Consider the following 14,929-nt stretch of genomic DNA (forward strand, 5'->3'; position numbering starts at 1 on the left):
GAGAATCAGAGTCTAGGACCTTCTACTGGCTCACTCAGAGCTGGGGAATCATTTCTGGAAAGGGGGTGAGGGACGGCACCCCTGCTGGGCATCACTTAACACTTCATGTCTCAGCAGGTACTCTCAGAAAACTTGGTTCACCTGGCTCATCAAACATATGGAGACAGAAAGGCCCAGAGAGGGACAGCAACTTGCCTCAAAATACACAGCCTCCTAGAGGCAACGTGAAGTAGAAGACAGGGAATCAACCTCAGAGTGAGAAACTTGGATCCCCAGGCCGCCCGATGGGGGTCCTTGAAAAACTCTTCTTCCCTGTAGGGCAGCCCTGTCCACTAGGGACCTTCCATCTAGACCTGGCCTGTCCAGCTGCTGTGAGACATCATCTCCCAGACCCCCAGTGGAGAAACTATTGTACAGAAGAGCCCGGCATCTTTCCCCCACATCACTTGCTCATACTGATGTCACCAAGATTTCTTGGGCAGCTCCACCATGGGCCAGGCCACGAGTAGAGAAGAAGACCTGGCTGCAGCCTGCTTTCCAGGGGAGCACGGCTAATGGGGAATGTGGACGTGTGAACGTGTTGCTCTGAGGAAGCTTTCCAGGAGCCACAGCAGGGCAACGGCCTGAGGCCCGGGGACGCGTGAGCGGAGAGAAAGGACGGTAATGATGCGAGCCAGAGTTTCCGGAGCACATACAGGGTGCCAGCTCGGTGTTTAAGATCCCGCAAGCACCGTCTTGCATTCTTGGAGCGGACGAGGGCGCAGACTGCTGTTGCCTCCGCTTGGCAGAGGAGGAAATGAAGGCTGAGGTCTCGTGCGAATTTGGATGGAAACAGCTGGGGCCGGTTGGTGGGACTCCCAGCTTGGGTGTGAACTGCCGCATTCTGTCCTTGGTGTTTACAGGCTGCAGGGGCCACTGGCCTCACCCCTCCTGTTGCACCACACACACACACACACACACACACACACACACCCCACCTTCTGCCCTGGGGAGGCACAAAGGCCAGATGGCAGGACTCAAGAGACACCCAGTCCCAGATGCCTCACACCATTAAGACCATTTGGGTCCTAGCCACCCAACTCTGTTTCTCTGGCACCTTCAAAGCCTGGAGGCTTCCATGACATGGGCCCCAGCCATCTGGCCCCTGCTGGCTTTAGCCTGGCCTGAGCATGAGGCTTGTGGGGGGGAGCCCAGGGGCAGACACCCACCTCATAGAGGGCCCTGATGGCTGGGGTGGGGTTGGGGGGGCACATACTCTCCTAAAATGTCAGGGAAAAAGGAGGCTTTCGAGACAAGCCAAAGAGTAGGCACTCAGGACCAAGCACGGTAGGGGCCCAAAGCCCACCTGCTCATTCTCCCCGCTCTGGCGGTACCTGCAGCCCTTGATCAGGAACCTGGGGCTCTGCAGATCAACTCAGAAAGCCACTGGCCTGACTGGTCACCACTAATAAGCCCAGAGAGGCCCAGCAATTTGTCCAAGGACACACAGCCCATTCTGTTTCCCCCTTACAGGGAAAGAAGAAGGAGCATTAGGGGTGTAGGGGGATCAGCAGCTGGACAGGCTGTATGAACAGCAGACAGAGCATGGGTCCAGGTGGCAGGTCCAGCCCTGGCCCATCATTCATTGGCTGGGTGACCATGGGCAGCCACTTGGCCCCTCTAGGACTGCTTTGGCCTCATCTGCAAAATTATTATACGCACATTGGGTCCAAGTTCTGGGCTTTGCAACATGTTCCCTGTGACACCTCCCAGGTGGTGGCTGTGCTTAGCCCCACTCTGCAGATGAAGACACTGAGGTCATGTCTACAAAGCACTCAGCATGGGCCAGGTCCCTGGTGGGCACTCCTGCACATTAGTCCCCCTCCTGGCCCCCCCACAGTCCACTTCCTCCAGGAAGCCATCCCACATGCTTGCCTCTGGCTCCCACGGAATGTTCTGTTCTCTAAGTAGCCCCCCACAAGGCTCTGTCCCGGGAAACCACCTGTTTTACCACTTCCCCTATGGCAAAACTGCATATTTCAGAGGGACAAGAACAGGGAGTGGTCAGGCCTTCAGCTCTGGGAGATCAGGATGCTGGCTTGAACGAAAAAAACATCGAGACTCATGGTGGTACAGGAGTTCTTGGCCACTGACTGCAGCCCCAAGTTGTCCAGGCAGGGGTTCCAGCCACCCCTTGACAGAGCCCCTTGGGCTCCATCACCCTGACTGAGGGGGTGAGTCAGGCAGCCTCGGTGAGCACAGTGTGGTCTGGGAGCCCAGCTCCAGGTTTCTCCCCACTCCGGACTGGCCCTGTGGCTCAGTGAAGCCAGAGGGGCCTCCAGAGAGAAGTGGGGGGAGAAGGGACAGAAACAGGAAGAAACAGAGTTGGAGACAAAGAAAGTCCAACCCACAGAACAAAGGGACAGAAGTGAGGAAGAGAGACATGGAGAGCAGCAGGAACAGAGAAAGACAAACTGAAAGACAGAGGGAGGGACAGAAATATGAGGGAATAAGAGAGACTGGGATGGGAGAGCAGGAAAGAGGCCCAGGAGCAATGCAGATGAGAGCCCTGGAGCTCCGTAAGTGCCAGAGCCCTCTCGACCCCCTGCTTCCCCAAGGGCCTCCCCTTCTCCAGCCCCCTGCTCCTGCCCTCGGACATGGAGGGATCACCGACTTTTCACCTGCCCTGGGTGCTGGGGACACACCCCCCTGACACTTCCCATGTCATGGCTGTGTGTATCCCCACTGTGCAGATGAGGAAACTGAGGCTAGGAGCCATCAGGTTACTCAGCCCATCAAACTGGATCCACAACTGTGAGGGTGCAGGAGGAAGGGCAAGGGACAGAGAGACTGAGGCCCAGAGAGGGGAAGTGACTGGCTCTGGCTCACACAGCACCCAGCCACAGAGCCAAAGCTAGCAGCCAGGTCCTCTGGCACTTGGCCTGGCTGCAAAGAAAACAAAGTAAATCATATTAAGTCTTTAGCAAGTAGGCTCCAGGTCTTACCAGATGGCATGTAGCCAACACCCTAAAAGCTGTCAACACCCCCTGCATATCCTTCTTGCTTACCTCTTGCTATCTTTTCTGGGAAGGGCAGCTTGGGAAACTCCCAAACGTGTCCTCTCCCCTAGGAACCAGGCCTCAGTCGGGGCATCTCCACCTCCCCATTCCCTGCCTTCCAACATGGACTCCCATGCAGAACTAAGTGACAAGAAAAAGGGGGCTGCTCCCACACCCCTAAATTTCGCTGACATCAGCTAAGTGTGAGCTCAGGCTCCCCACCATGTCCTGATGGGTCCAACCGTAACACGCGAAACCAGGGCAGAAACCAGCGGAGAGGTCAGCAGGGGAGCACATGTTTACCCACTGGGACTTATAGAGTAAAGGAAATTTCTAGAAGCAGTGCCCACTGCAAAGAATATAAAGACCCAGCCCAGAAAACAAACACAGGGAAACCTTTCTTTTCACCCTACCTGAGTCTGAAGAAGTTCTCCTTGATAAAACATTTCCAAAGAAAATCATGTTAGCGTGGTGAGAGGAACCAGCTTCTCACAAACTGCGGTCTCTCTCATTCTGAACGTCGGTCTCCTCTACCAGAGGGGAGCTCTCTTGAGGGCAGGGGCACAGCACAGCCCCCGGCACCAGTAGGGCCTGGCCAGTCATCCCTGAGGCTCCTGGAATGACCAGTGACTGCATGAATTGCATTTCCATAGACAGAAGGCAGTACTCATCATCCGTGTATCTGACAAAGGACTCGCATCCAGAATGTATGAAAAATGCTTATAAATCAACATGAAAAAGAGAAACTACCAGCCCTGTGCACTAAGGAGAGGGGGACACCAAATTCACACACCACCGATGTTAAGCAGGCGCCTTCAGGGAGAGTCTGTGGTCGCTGCTGGCTTCCCCGGCTGGGCCCCCTGGGCCCCTCCGAGCCAGGCCTCCACCTGCCCCTTTACTCCGGGCTCAGTCTTGGAGAGTGTCACGTAAGGAGGGGCAGGGCTGCAGCGCCAGGGAACGGGAAAAGAGAAGGATGGATGACGCCGGGAGCAAAGGTAAGAGGCACAGGAAGTCTTCCCATGCTCGCCCCTGAGTTATCCAGGCTCAGTGCTGACCGTGGGGGGTGTGGGGAAGGGGGTTCTGTTCACCCTCGGATTGGAGGGGCGGCTCCCTAAGACCAGGGCTGCAGGAAGCAGGCAGGCAGAGTGGAAGGGGCACTGCGCCAGGAGTCAGGAGCCCCGGGATCGGGTGCTAACACGCCCCGTGCACACTGGCCTGGGGTGGGTGGGGGAGTGGGGAGGGCTTTGGGCACCGGCTCCATGACCTTGGTCTTTACATCTGTAGGAGAGGATTGGGTAGCTGATCCTCTGAGCGCTGCCAGCACTGACTCTGAGAGCAGATGAAGCGCACCCCTCTTGCTACCCCTCCCCCACCCGCTCCCCAACAGCATCCCAGGGCCCCCAGTTCCAGTGACGCCCCCAGGCAAACCACAGTGAGGCCAGTCAGGGTTTGGCCGAGTCTAAGAGCCAACCAGCCCCAACGTGGGCCTGAAGGACCCAGGCCGACCCTGGTCCTCTGTGTGGGGAGCGCCCAGCGCCAGCATGGACTGGCAGGGAGGGCACCTCATCCTGAGCTGCTGCTTATCCCCACGGGCCAGCCACACACACCACAGCCACCCACAACACGGTCCTCCTGGGTGCTGGCTGTGAAGGAGAAAACAGGGGACAGTGGGAGCCCCCAGTCTGAAGGGGTAGGTACAGACCATGCTCTGCGGGATCCCCAGACCGAGTGTAGAGACAAACTGCCTGTCCCTCAGGAGTTTTCTTTCTGATGGGGGAGGCACAGCCCCCACCCCTGAGAAGTTTCCGATCTGATGGGGGAGGCACAGCCTCTGACCACACGGATCAGCTAGTCTGATGGGGGAAACACAGCTCCTACCTTCTAGGAGCTAAGGTTTAGGCAAAGCCCCTCTCTCCCTCTTCTGATCTAACAGAGGAGGCACCGTTCTGTCCTGGAGGAATCTATAGTTGATGGAGGAGCCTAGGGAAACTCTGTTCCTGTCTGTGGAAAGGACCCACTCCACTGTGAGGGTCACTCCTGTATCCCGCATCCGCTCACTGCTGGCAAAAGACTTTCACGTGCTGTCTTTCCTGAGCTTCTTCACCATCCAGAAGCAAGGCCAGGCGAGGACTGGTCTCCCTGTTGCACAGATGAAGAAACTGAGGCCCAGAAGGAAAAGTGGCAGGGCCAAGGCCACACAGGGAGTTAGGACTAGAACCCAAGTTTATCTCCAAAGGGAAGGAGAGGAGGAAGGAGGAAGGAAAGAGTGATGGGTGACTAAGGGAGCTGGTTTCCCATACGCTTGGCCCAGAAGGCCGGGCAGCCAATCAGCCCAGAACCAGTGCCCCTCTGATGGCCTGACTCAGGGTCGCCCAGAGCTAGCCTTTCTCAACCCTGTTTGGGAAACAGTTTTTATTTGAGAGAGGCCTGCTGCCCCGCCAGGCATTCATGAGCCTGGTTTATTGGTCTGGCCAGGGAGCCTGGGGCACAGCTCCTGTGCAAGCCAAGGCTGGGGAGGGGCTGGAAATCTCCAACCACCAGAGCCAGAGGGAGCCCGGGACTGCGTCAGCCCAACCCCTGCCTTGTACCGAAAGAACCACTGAGGACCCAAAGAAGGGCAGCGACTTGTCCAAGGTCACACAGGACCTCGGCAGCACAGCTTGGCCCCCTGCCCCTTGTCTGGGACTCTCCCGGCACTGGGGCCAAGTAGAACAGTTCTGCGCCTCAACCTGTCCTTGTGGGAACAACCCAGGTGTCGGAAAGATCTGTATGAGGAATATTCGGGGATTTGCCTTGGGGCAGAACCCCCTTCCCCACTCCTGGCTCTGTACTCCTCCAGAGCATCCCCTGAGACGGCACCCAGGTTCTGGCCATGGTAGGGATTCGCCAAGACCAGGGGCAGGGGAGGGGAGAGGGCTTGGAGGCTCACATCGCCGCTCCTTCCAGCCCCTCACCATCAGCCAGCAGGGTCCCCTAAGTTGGAGGGGGGGGAGAAAACTAGAGGAAGGACTGGAACATACTATTTATTGAGCACCTCCTGTGTGCCAGCCCACAAGAGCCCTAGAACATGAGCTCATCACAACCGTTGTGGGACCAGGCACCTTTATGAGAGGAAACGGAGGTTCAAAGACGTTGAGACACTTCACCCAAGGTCACGTGGCCCCTATGTGGGGAGCTGGAATGCCAGCCTGGCTGGCTGCCTCTGAAGCCCACGCTTTATTTCTCCTTTTAACTGCAGCCTCCGGAAGGGTCCCAGGGTTGCCTGCCTCCTTTGGGGAGTGCTCAGAGCATGCAGCCTTCACAGGATAGAGGTCCTGTCTCCACGGGGCTCTGGCTGTGGCTCAGAGCTGGCCTTGCTGCCTCCCGCCCCCCACCGTAGCCTTGGCGTGGGGCTTCCGAGGCTCCCTGAGCTCCGTGCAAGGAACAACAGGGCAGGCATAGCCACACCTGACCTCGGGGTATATTCGACCCCATGGGGATCCCCAGGCCAGCACAAGGCAGCACGGGCACTCCCGGCCGAAGAGGGTTCGTGGGCCACACCCAAGTTTGTACAGTTCCAAGGCTGGGCTGGGAGTTCCAGCCGAGGTTCTGAGAGACTGAGGTTCCGGATGAACTGTGCATGCCCTGCTGTGTGACCCTGGGCATGTTCTCCCCCTCTTTGAGCCTGTTTCCAGAAGCTGGTCACTGACATTCTGTGATGCATGAGTCTACACATGCCTGGCGAGGTTCAAAGGTTCAGGCCGGACCATTGGTCGGCAATGGTTCTCAGAAAAGGAGCTGGGCCACCAGTGGGGGTGAGCTCCCGGGCTACCACTCCCTGGCGGGACTGTCCCAATGTCATCCCTTGATAGCTGCAGCATCAGTGACTCTACCAGGGTGGAGGGTGGCCCGGTGGGGCCTCACGTGCAGGAAGACGCGGCAGATGTTTATTTCTTGTTACAGCCCAGCAAAGTGCTGGAGGCCAGCTCTGCGGGGCAGACGGTGTGCATCTCTTCCCACCTCTGCACTCAGCGACGTCACGCTGGGAGCCTGAAACCGTTCGTGATGGGAACCATCACACCACGGAAACCGGCAAATGCTACCAACAGGGGAGTATTGCTGTGTGTGCATGTGTGTTTCATTGGTTTGGGAAGCCAATTGTAAAGCATTTACCAGCACATCCCCGGCTGTATGGATCAGTTCTATTTTTCTAGAAATGTGTCCATTACATCTGAGTTTTCATACTTGTTGGGCATATATTTTTCGTTTCATTTAAAGTTAATTTTAACAACTAATGAAAGATAAATTGGGCTTCATCAAAATTTTAAAATTTGTGCTTCAAAGGACAAGATCCAGAAAGTGAAAGACATTTGAGAGAACGGGGAGAAATATTTGCAAACCGCATTCTGACAAGGGTCTAATATTCAGACTATATCAAGAATTCTTACAACTCAATGGCAAAAACACAACCTGATTACAAAATGGACAAAGGTGTTTGTTTTTGAGAAAGAGAGAGAGAGAGAGCACATGGATGAGGCAGAGAAGGAGAGAGAGAATCTTAAGCAGGCTCCACCCCCAGCACAGAACCCCACTCGGGGCTCCGTCTCATGACCCTGCGATCATGACCTGAACCAAAATCAAGAGTCGGATGCTTAACCAACTGCACCACCAGGTGCCCTGGGATTTAAATAGACATTTCTCCAAAGATACCTAGATGACCAACAGACACATGAAAAGGTGTTCAGTATCGGGAGTCAGCAGGGAAATGCCAATGAGAACCACAATGAGAGAAACTCTCACACCCACTTGGATGGCTACTACCAAAAAAACAGATAATGGCAAGTGTTGCTGAAGACGTGGAGAAACTGGAATGCTCACACAGCTGCTTAGGGAATCAGCAGGCAGCCGTATGGTAATCTGACAGTTTGCTACCACCCAAGGAAGGGGCTCCTGCCCTGGGGGCTTCCATCAGACAGGAAGAAGGCACCTCCCTGAAGGCCCGAGCTCCTGCATGTTTCCAAGTGGGACTGTGAAGCTCCCAGAGGTGCAGGACTGCCTCCTCCAAAGGACTGCAGGATGTGGGTGACCCCCCTTCTAGAGGTCCTTCCAAGGCCAGTAGATCTGAGATGGTGGCGGTCCCCTCCAGGCACTGAGGTGGCTTCGTTGGGTCACCCACTCTACATCATCAGAGTCTCCTGTGCCTCTCTCACTAAGTTCCCTTATTTATGCATTTCTCTATGTATCCTCATGAATCAAAGTTTATCAATTTAATTAATCTTTTCCAAGAACCAAATTCAGATTTTTTAAATCCTAATTTTTTCACCAATCCCACATTTCTACTCATCATTCCTTTCTTTGGATTAATCTTGTTATTTTCCTGACTTCTCAATTCAAGTGCCTAATTCATGAATTTTCTGCCTTTCTTATTTTCTGCCATCAGCATTTCAGACTCTGCATCTTGTTCTTTTTTTAAAAAAAAAGATTTTATTTATTTATTTGACAGAGAGAGCGAGCCAGAGAGCACAAGGGGTGGGGTGGGGGAATGGCAGGAGAGGGAGAAGCAGGCTCCCCACTGAGCAGGGAACCCGAAGCAGGGTCGATCCCAGACCTCTGTGATAATGACCTGAGATGAAGGCTTAACCAACTGAGCCACCCAGGCACCCCTCTGTATCTTGTTCTGAGAATCACTGGAGCTGAGCCTACTGTTTTCCAGATGTTGTCTTTTCACTGTTATTCCATTCGTAATTTCCATTTGACTGACAAGTTAGTTAAAAGACCGTTTTTAAAAATTTCCAAACAAGGAGCACCTGGCTGGCTCAGTCAGCTAAGTGTCCAACTCCTGATACAGGCTTAGGTTATGATCTCTTGGGTCATGGGATCAAGCCCCTAGTCGGGCCCCACATTCAGTGGGAAGTCTGCCTGAAGATTCTCTCCCTCTGTCCCTACCCCCGACTTCCTAAAATAAATAAATAAATCTTTTTAAAAAATTTCCAAACGAACAGGTTTTTCTTACTATCCGTACTGAGCTCTAAGTTAATTGCACAAGAGTTGGCTGTGGTCTGAAGGATGCAATTTATTTCCATTTTGTTTAGACTTGCTTTCTGGATAGGACTGACATGGTCAGTTTTCACTTATGTTCCCTGTGCTTGAGAAGAATGTGTGTCTGTTTATGATCAATACACAGGGCTACATGTCTGTTGAGTGGATGAAGCCTGTTATTTGTGCTTCTCAAACCTTCTATTGACTACTGATTTTCTTGTCTGCCTCATCAATTAGTGAGATGTGTTAAAATCCACCCCATCCAGTGCTCAGAGTTCAATCCATTTTACCTTCATATATTTTTGTGCTCTTCGTATTTTTTGTATTTTTCTATGTGTAATATTTTTATTGTTTTCTATTTTTATGTGTGATTCGGACTTCATAAAATGAATTGAGAAATTACCTCCTCTTCTGTTTTCTGGAAGAGACTGTGCAGAACTGGTGTTAATTCTCTCAACGCATGGTAGGCTTCTCCAGCAAAAGCATCTGGGCCAGATTTCTTTTTTAGAAGTTTGTATTTATTCACTTAAGTTTTACTTATTTAAGTAATCTCTACACCAACGTGGGGCTCAAATCCATGATCCCGAGATCAAGAGTTGCACACTCTTGAGTTTTTAAATTATGAATTCAATCCCTTTAATAGGTACAGAGCCAAATCACCTATTTCATACTGGCTGAATTTGGGTTGCTTGTGTTTTCTGAGAAAGTGGACCGTTTCAACTAAGTTGTCAAACTTCCATGTGTAGAGTTGTTTGTAGTATTCCCTTCTTAATCTTTTGATAGCCTCAGGGTCTGTATGGCTATCCCTGGCTTCATTCCTGATATTGACAATCTGTGCCTTCTGTTTTCTTTGTCAGTCTCACTAGGCACTTGTCAATATTATTGATCTTCTCAAAGAACCCGCTTTTTGTTTCATTGATTTTCTCTAGTGTTCTTCTGTTTTCGACTGCATTGAATTTTGCTCCTAACTTGGTTGTTTTCTTCCCTCTGTTTGCTTTGGGTTTCTTTCACTCTTCTAGCTTCTTATGGTGGGAGCACGGAATATTGATTTGAGACTTCTACATTACCTTTCCGTGTGAGCATTTAGTGCAGATTTCTCTCTCGGCCCAGCTTCCACTATGTCACATACATTTTGTATGATGTATTCCGATTTTCATTCAGTTCAATGTATTTTTTTACTTCTCTTGAGTCTTCCTCTTTGACCCATGGATCATTGACCAGTATATTTTTCAGTTGCCAGGAGTCTGAAGTTATCCATATTTATTTTAATTCCAGGATAGACAGAAAGCACACCGTATATGATCTCAATTCTTTTCAATTTTGTTGGTGGGGTGATCCTGGAGACAGTTCTTTCTGGGGTGTGTGGCTGGAGCAGAGAGAGGTTTATTGTCTAAGAGCGTCCTTTGTTGCTCATCTGTGTCTTTTCTGGTTCTTTGACCCAAGAAAGCAGACTTCTGTAGGGCTTTTTTTGGTCATCTCTGCCTGTTGATGTTTCCGGGTTGCTACTTTCTCTGGTACCCAGTCCAGGATATACAAAAGAAAGGCAAGAAGAGCCAGGAAACTCGCTTTATATATTTGAACTCATGTCATTAGATCATACAAGTTCAGAATTGTTCCGGCTTTCCAATGTACTGAACCTTTTAACATCATGTGGCAACCCCCTTAATTACACATTTATTTATAATTATTCTGTTATTATAAACAATAACATTATTGTTTCCTAATAATGTTTTAGCCATGATTTTTTTTCCTTTTTCTTTTTTTTAAGTAGGTTCCATGCCCAGCATGGAGCCCAACGTGGGGCTTGAACTTACAACCCTGAGACCAAGACCTAAGCTGAGATCAAGAGTCAGATGCATAACCGAATGAGCCACCCAGGCACCCCTCTAATAACATTTTATCTATGATCATTTAAGCCATACCAGTTTCCTTTATCATCTGTCTTTTTTCCAGTCTACTCTTCAAACCTCCTGTGATTTAATATTTGGGGAGTTTCTTCAGTATGAAGTTGTACTTCATCTACGTGGACTATCTATGTCTTTAAAGTAGATAAAATAGTCCATTTCCAATTATTGTCATTGCTGACTCATTGCTTTTGGATATTCGAAAATCCAGATTCCTACTCTGTGCCAGGCACTGTTCTAGAGGTTGAGATCCGGCAGTGAACCAAAGAGCCAACATCCAAGCCCAGGAGTTAGAGTCTGGTTGGGGGACACGGACAACAAACACATGACTAAGGCAGATAGTGTCCATGGATGAGAATTCCAAACAGCTTATGTAGATACTCTGTCCTCAAGGAGGTGGAGCTTAATTATGGGCTGCACCTGACTTTCTTCCAATGCACAGATCATGGAAAGGGGGAAGAAAGAGTGACTTCACAGCGGTGTATATATTTGCTAGGGCTGCCATAGCAAAGTGCCACCAACTGAGTGGCTCAAACAACAGAAATTGACTGTCCCAAGTTCTGGAGGCTGAAGTCAGAGATGGAGGCATCCAGGGGGTTGGTTCCTTCTGACCGCTGTGAGGAAAATACCTTTTCCTGGCCGCTTTCTTGGCTTGTAAATGGCCGCCTCCGCACTCACGTGGCATTCTCCCTGCGTGTCTGTCTCCAGATCGCCCCTTTTATTATGAGGACACCAGTCATATTGGATTCGGGCCCACCTAACCACCTCATCTTGACTTGCTTCCCTCTGTAAAGACCCTCTCTCCAGAGGTGCTGGGGGTTAGGACTTCAGTGTATGGATTTAGGGAATGGTGGTAGGTATACAAATCAACCCATTACAAGTGGAGGAAACTGACCAACACACCCTCAGCCAGGTGATCAAGGTTAACGCCAACAGTGGTAATAAGTGGCGCTCAACGCCGCAGCGGAGGGCAAGGCCGCTGTTTTGTTGTTTGTTATTTTCGTTTTTTTTAGAGAGGGACAAAGAGGGAGAGGGCGAGAGGCAGAGGGAGAGAGAGAATCTTAAGTAGGCTCCACCCCCAGTGCAGAGCCCAATGGGGGACTCAATCTCATGACCCTGAGATCATGACCTGAGCTGAAATCAAGAGTCAGACACTTAACTGACTGGGCCACCCAGGCGCCCCAAGGCTGCTGTTTTGTACAAGGGCCAGGAAGCCTCTCTGGCTGAGGGACATTTGAGTAGGGACCTGAGGAAGCAAGGGCATGAGCAGTAGGGATATCAGGGGGATCTGAGTGCTGGAAGGGGAACAGAATATGCAAAGCCCTGAGACAGGAGCTTGGTTGGCAGGTCCAAGGACCTGCTGGGAGGTCAGTCTGGCCAGGGGGTGGAGGGAAAGGGACAGGCTGCAAGGAGATGAGGTCAGAAAGGTGGAAGGTCGATTCGTGTTGACCTTGAAGACATAGTTAAGCAGAGGAGACATGACTTGGCCCAGGTGCTCACAGAATCCCTCTGGCCACCTTGCTGACCACAGCTCATGGGAGGCCAGGGTGAAGCAGAGAGACCAGGGAGAGGCAGCATTAATCACCCCAACGAGAACCCAGCAGGGGACCAGGTGAAAAGCCCTCAGACTGAAACTGTGTTTTGGAGGCAGAGCCGATGGATCAAATGTGGGGCGTGAGAGAAAAAGAGGAGCCAAACGTGATTCCATACTTGGGTGTGGGCCACCAGGAGCCTGGGGCTGCCACTGACTGAAATGGCGACCCTGGATGAGGGGAAGTCTTGTGGGGCTGGAAATCAGGAGGTAGGTGTTGCGGGGGTGAGACTGAGGTGCCAGTAAGGCCTCCACGAGGTGATGCATGGGGGGCCCGGGTAGTCCCGCTGGGGTTCGGAGGCGAGGCTTGGCTGAAGGTGTGACTAGGAGCTGTGGGGCTGGTTTGAAGCCGGGACCAGATGAGCGCTCCTGGGAGTGTAGACAGCAGAGAGATGAGGCCCCAGGACCGCACCCTGCAGTCCTCCAACAAGCAGAGGTTGGGGAGAACAGAGGAGCCGGGGAAGGAGCCGTCAGGGAGGAAGGAGGAAAACCAAGCATGAGTGGGCGTGTCTGGAAGAGAGAGTGTCTCAAGAAGGGGCACGAGCCGTTGTGTGAAATGTTGTAGATGGGTCTAAGAAAAGGACTAAAGATGGACCCCAGCCAGGCTTCCCAACTTTCCCATGTCACAGCACACACAGAAAACACCACTGTTGGTGTGGGCCCCAGGGAAACACACAAGGCTGCTCGGGGACGAATGTGACAGGCTCAGGATCTCTGGCCACCCCGGGGCCCTGCCCAGTGTCCCATGAGCTGAACGAACCCACAGCTGGGCATCCAGGACCCTTCCTTGCATGGCACCCTAGTTGGGAAGCTCTGAACGGCTCGGCCATATGGAAGTTGTTGGCCACCTGGACAAACGGCCGCGGGGACAGGTGCCTCACTGGAGTGTGTTGGGGAGAGAAGAGAGGCAAGACGTGGAGAAGGTGCATACAGCTGCCTCTGCAGGGGCCGCTTGCTGAAATGGGAACACAGAATCAGGCAGGGGCTAGAAGCATCCAGATTTACTTCCACCATCTTGCTTTGTACTATCTATTATCTTGATTTTTTAAGATCTTTCTTTTTTCATCTTTTTTTCTTTTGAATTGAGTTTTCTCCTCATTCTATTTTCTCCCCTCCGTTTAAATGCTATAGCCTCTGTTTCTCTTCTTTCAGTAGCTACCCTGAAGCAGGCATCAGCAAACGGGTCCTACAAAGTGCCCAATGGTAAATATTTTAGGCTTTGCGGACCATCCTGTCTGGGCAGCAACCGCTCAACTCTGCTGCAGGAGGGAGTGTGAAAACAGCCATAACCGATACCAAAGGAATGGGCATGGCTGTGTTCCAATAAAACTTGCATAAAAACAGCCACTGGGCCTGATTTGGCCCAAGAGCCATCGTCTGCAGACCTCTGTCCTAAAGCATCCGTCCATAAATGACTACAGGCACTTTTCCTCCAACACAGGCCAGCAACCTTAGAAAACTTTAAATCCCATCACCCCCTCAGTGACTTAACAGGTTACTGTTGTCTGGTATTTTCACTCTATTTTTTTAAGCCCTCAAAAAAAGACATTATTACCGCTAATTATAGATTCGGTGTTTAATTAGATTTAGCCACATGTCTGGCGTGTTTATTACTCACAATTCCATCTGTGGCTCAGACTTCCTTTAAGATCATGTTCTTTCTTTTTGAAGCACATCCTTGACGATCTCCTCTAAAGGTGTCTCACCTGGAACTACGCTGTCAGCTTTTCCTCTGAAACTGCCTTCAACTCCCTCTCGTCCCACAAAGATAGCTTCTAGCTGGTCGAGGGCTGTTTTTCCCTCTGAGCTTGCCTGCGGGCATGGCCTCTGACTTCCGCGGTCTCTGATCAAAGGTCGCCTATCAGCCTCCTTGCGGTCCTTTTGTAAGCGCTATGACTGCCCATACTGCTCTTCGGGTCTTCCTTTTATCCTTGCTATTCTGAAATTTTGATCTAATTGTCAAGTTGTGTATTTCTTTTTATTTTTCCTGCTGGGGTTTCTGAATTTGAGGATTCATCTGTCCTTAGTTCTGGAAAATTCTCAGCATTTATGCCTTTGAAAAAGGTTGCTCCTTTATTTCTGCCCCCCATGGCCCTTTCTAGAAGACTGAGTTGATTTGTTTTAGAGGCGTTCATCCTTCACACCTCTTCACACCTCTTCACCATTTGCATCTCGTTGTCCTTCTGCGCTGGGATCTGGGTGTTTATTCACCAACCTGTGGCTCATCGATTCTCTTCTCAGCTCTCTTTTCAGTGTTTAATCTACTGCTCAACCTAGCTGTTGTATTTTCTACTGCAATTTTATATATCTCATCTCTAGAAGCTCAGATTAAGTTTTTTTCAAACTGCCTATTGCGTTTTTATTATTTTTTTGAGAGA

The sequence above is a fragment of the Ursus americanus genome, chromosome 33 (genome assembly GCF_024610735.1).
Source record: "Ursus americanus isolate L20-20 chromosome 33, mUrsAme1.1.p, whole genome shotgun sequence".
Classification (NCBI taxonomy): domain Eukaryota; kingdom Metazoa; phylum Chordata; class Mammalia; order Carnivora; family Ursidae; genus Ursus; species Ursus americanus.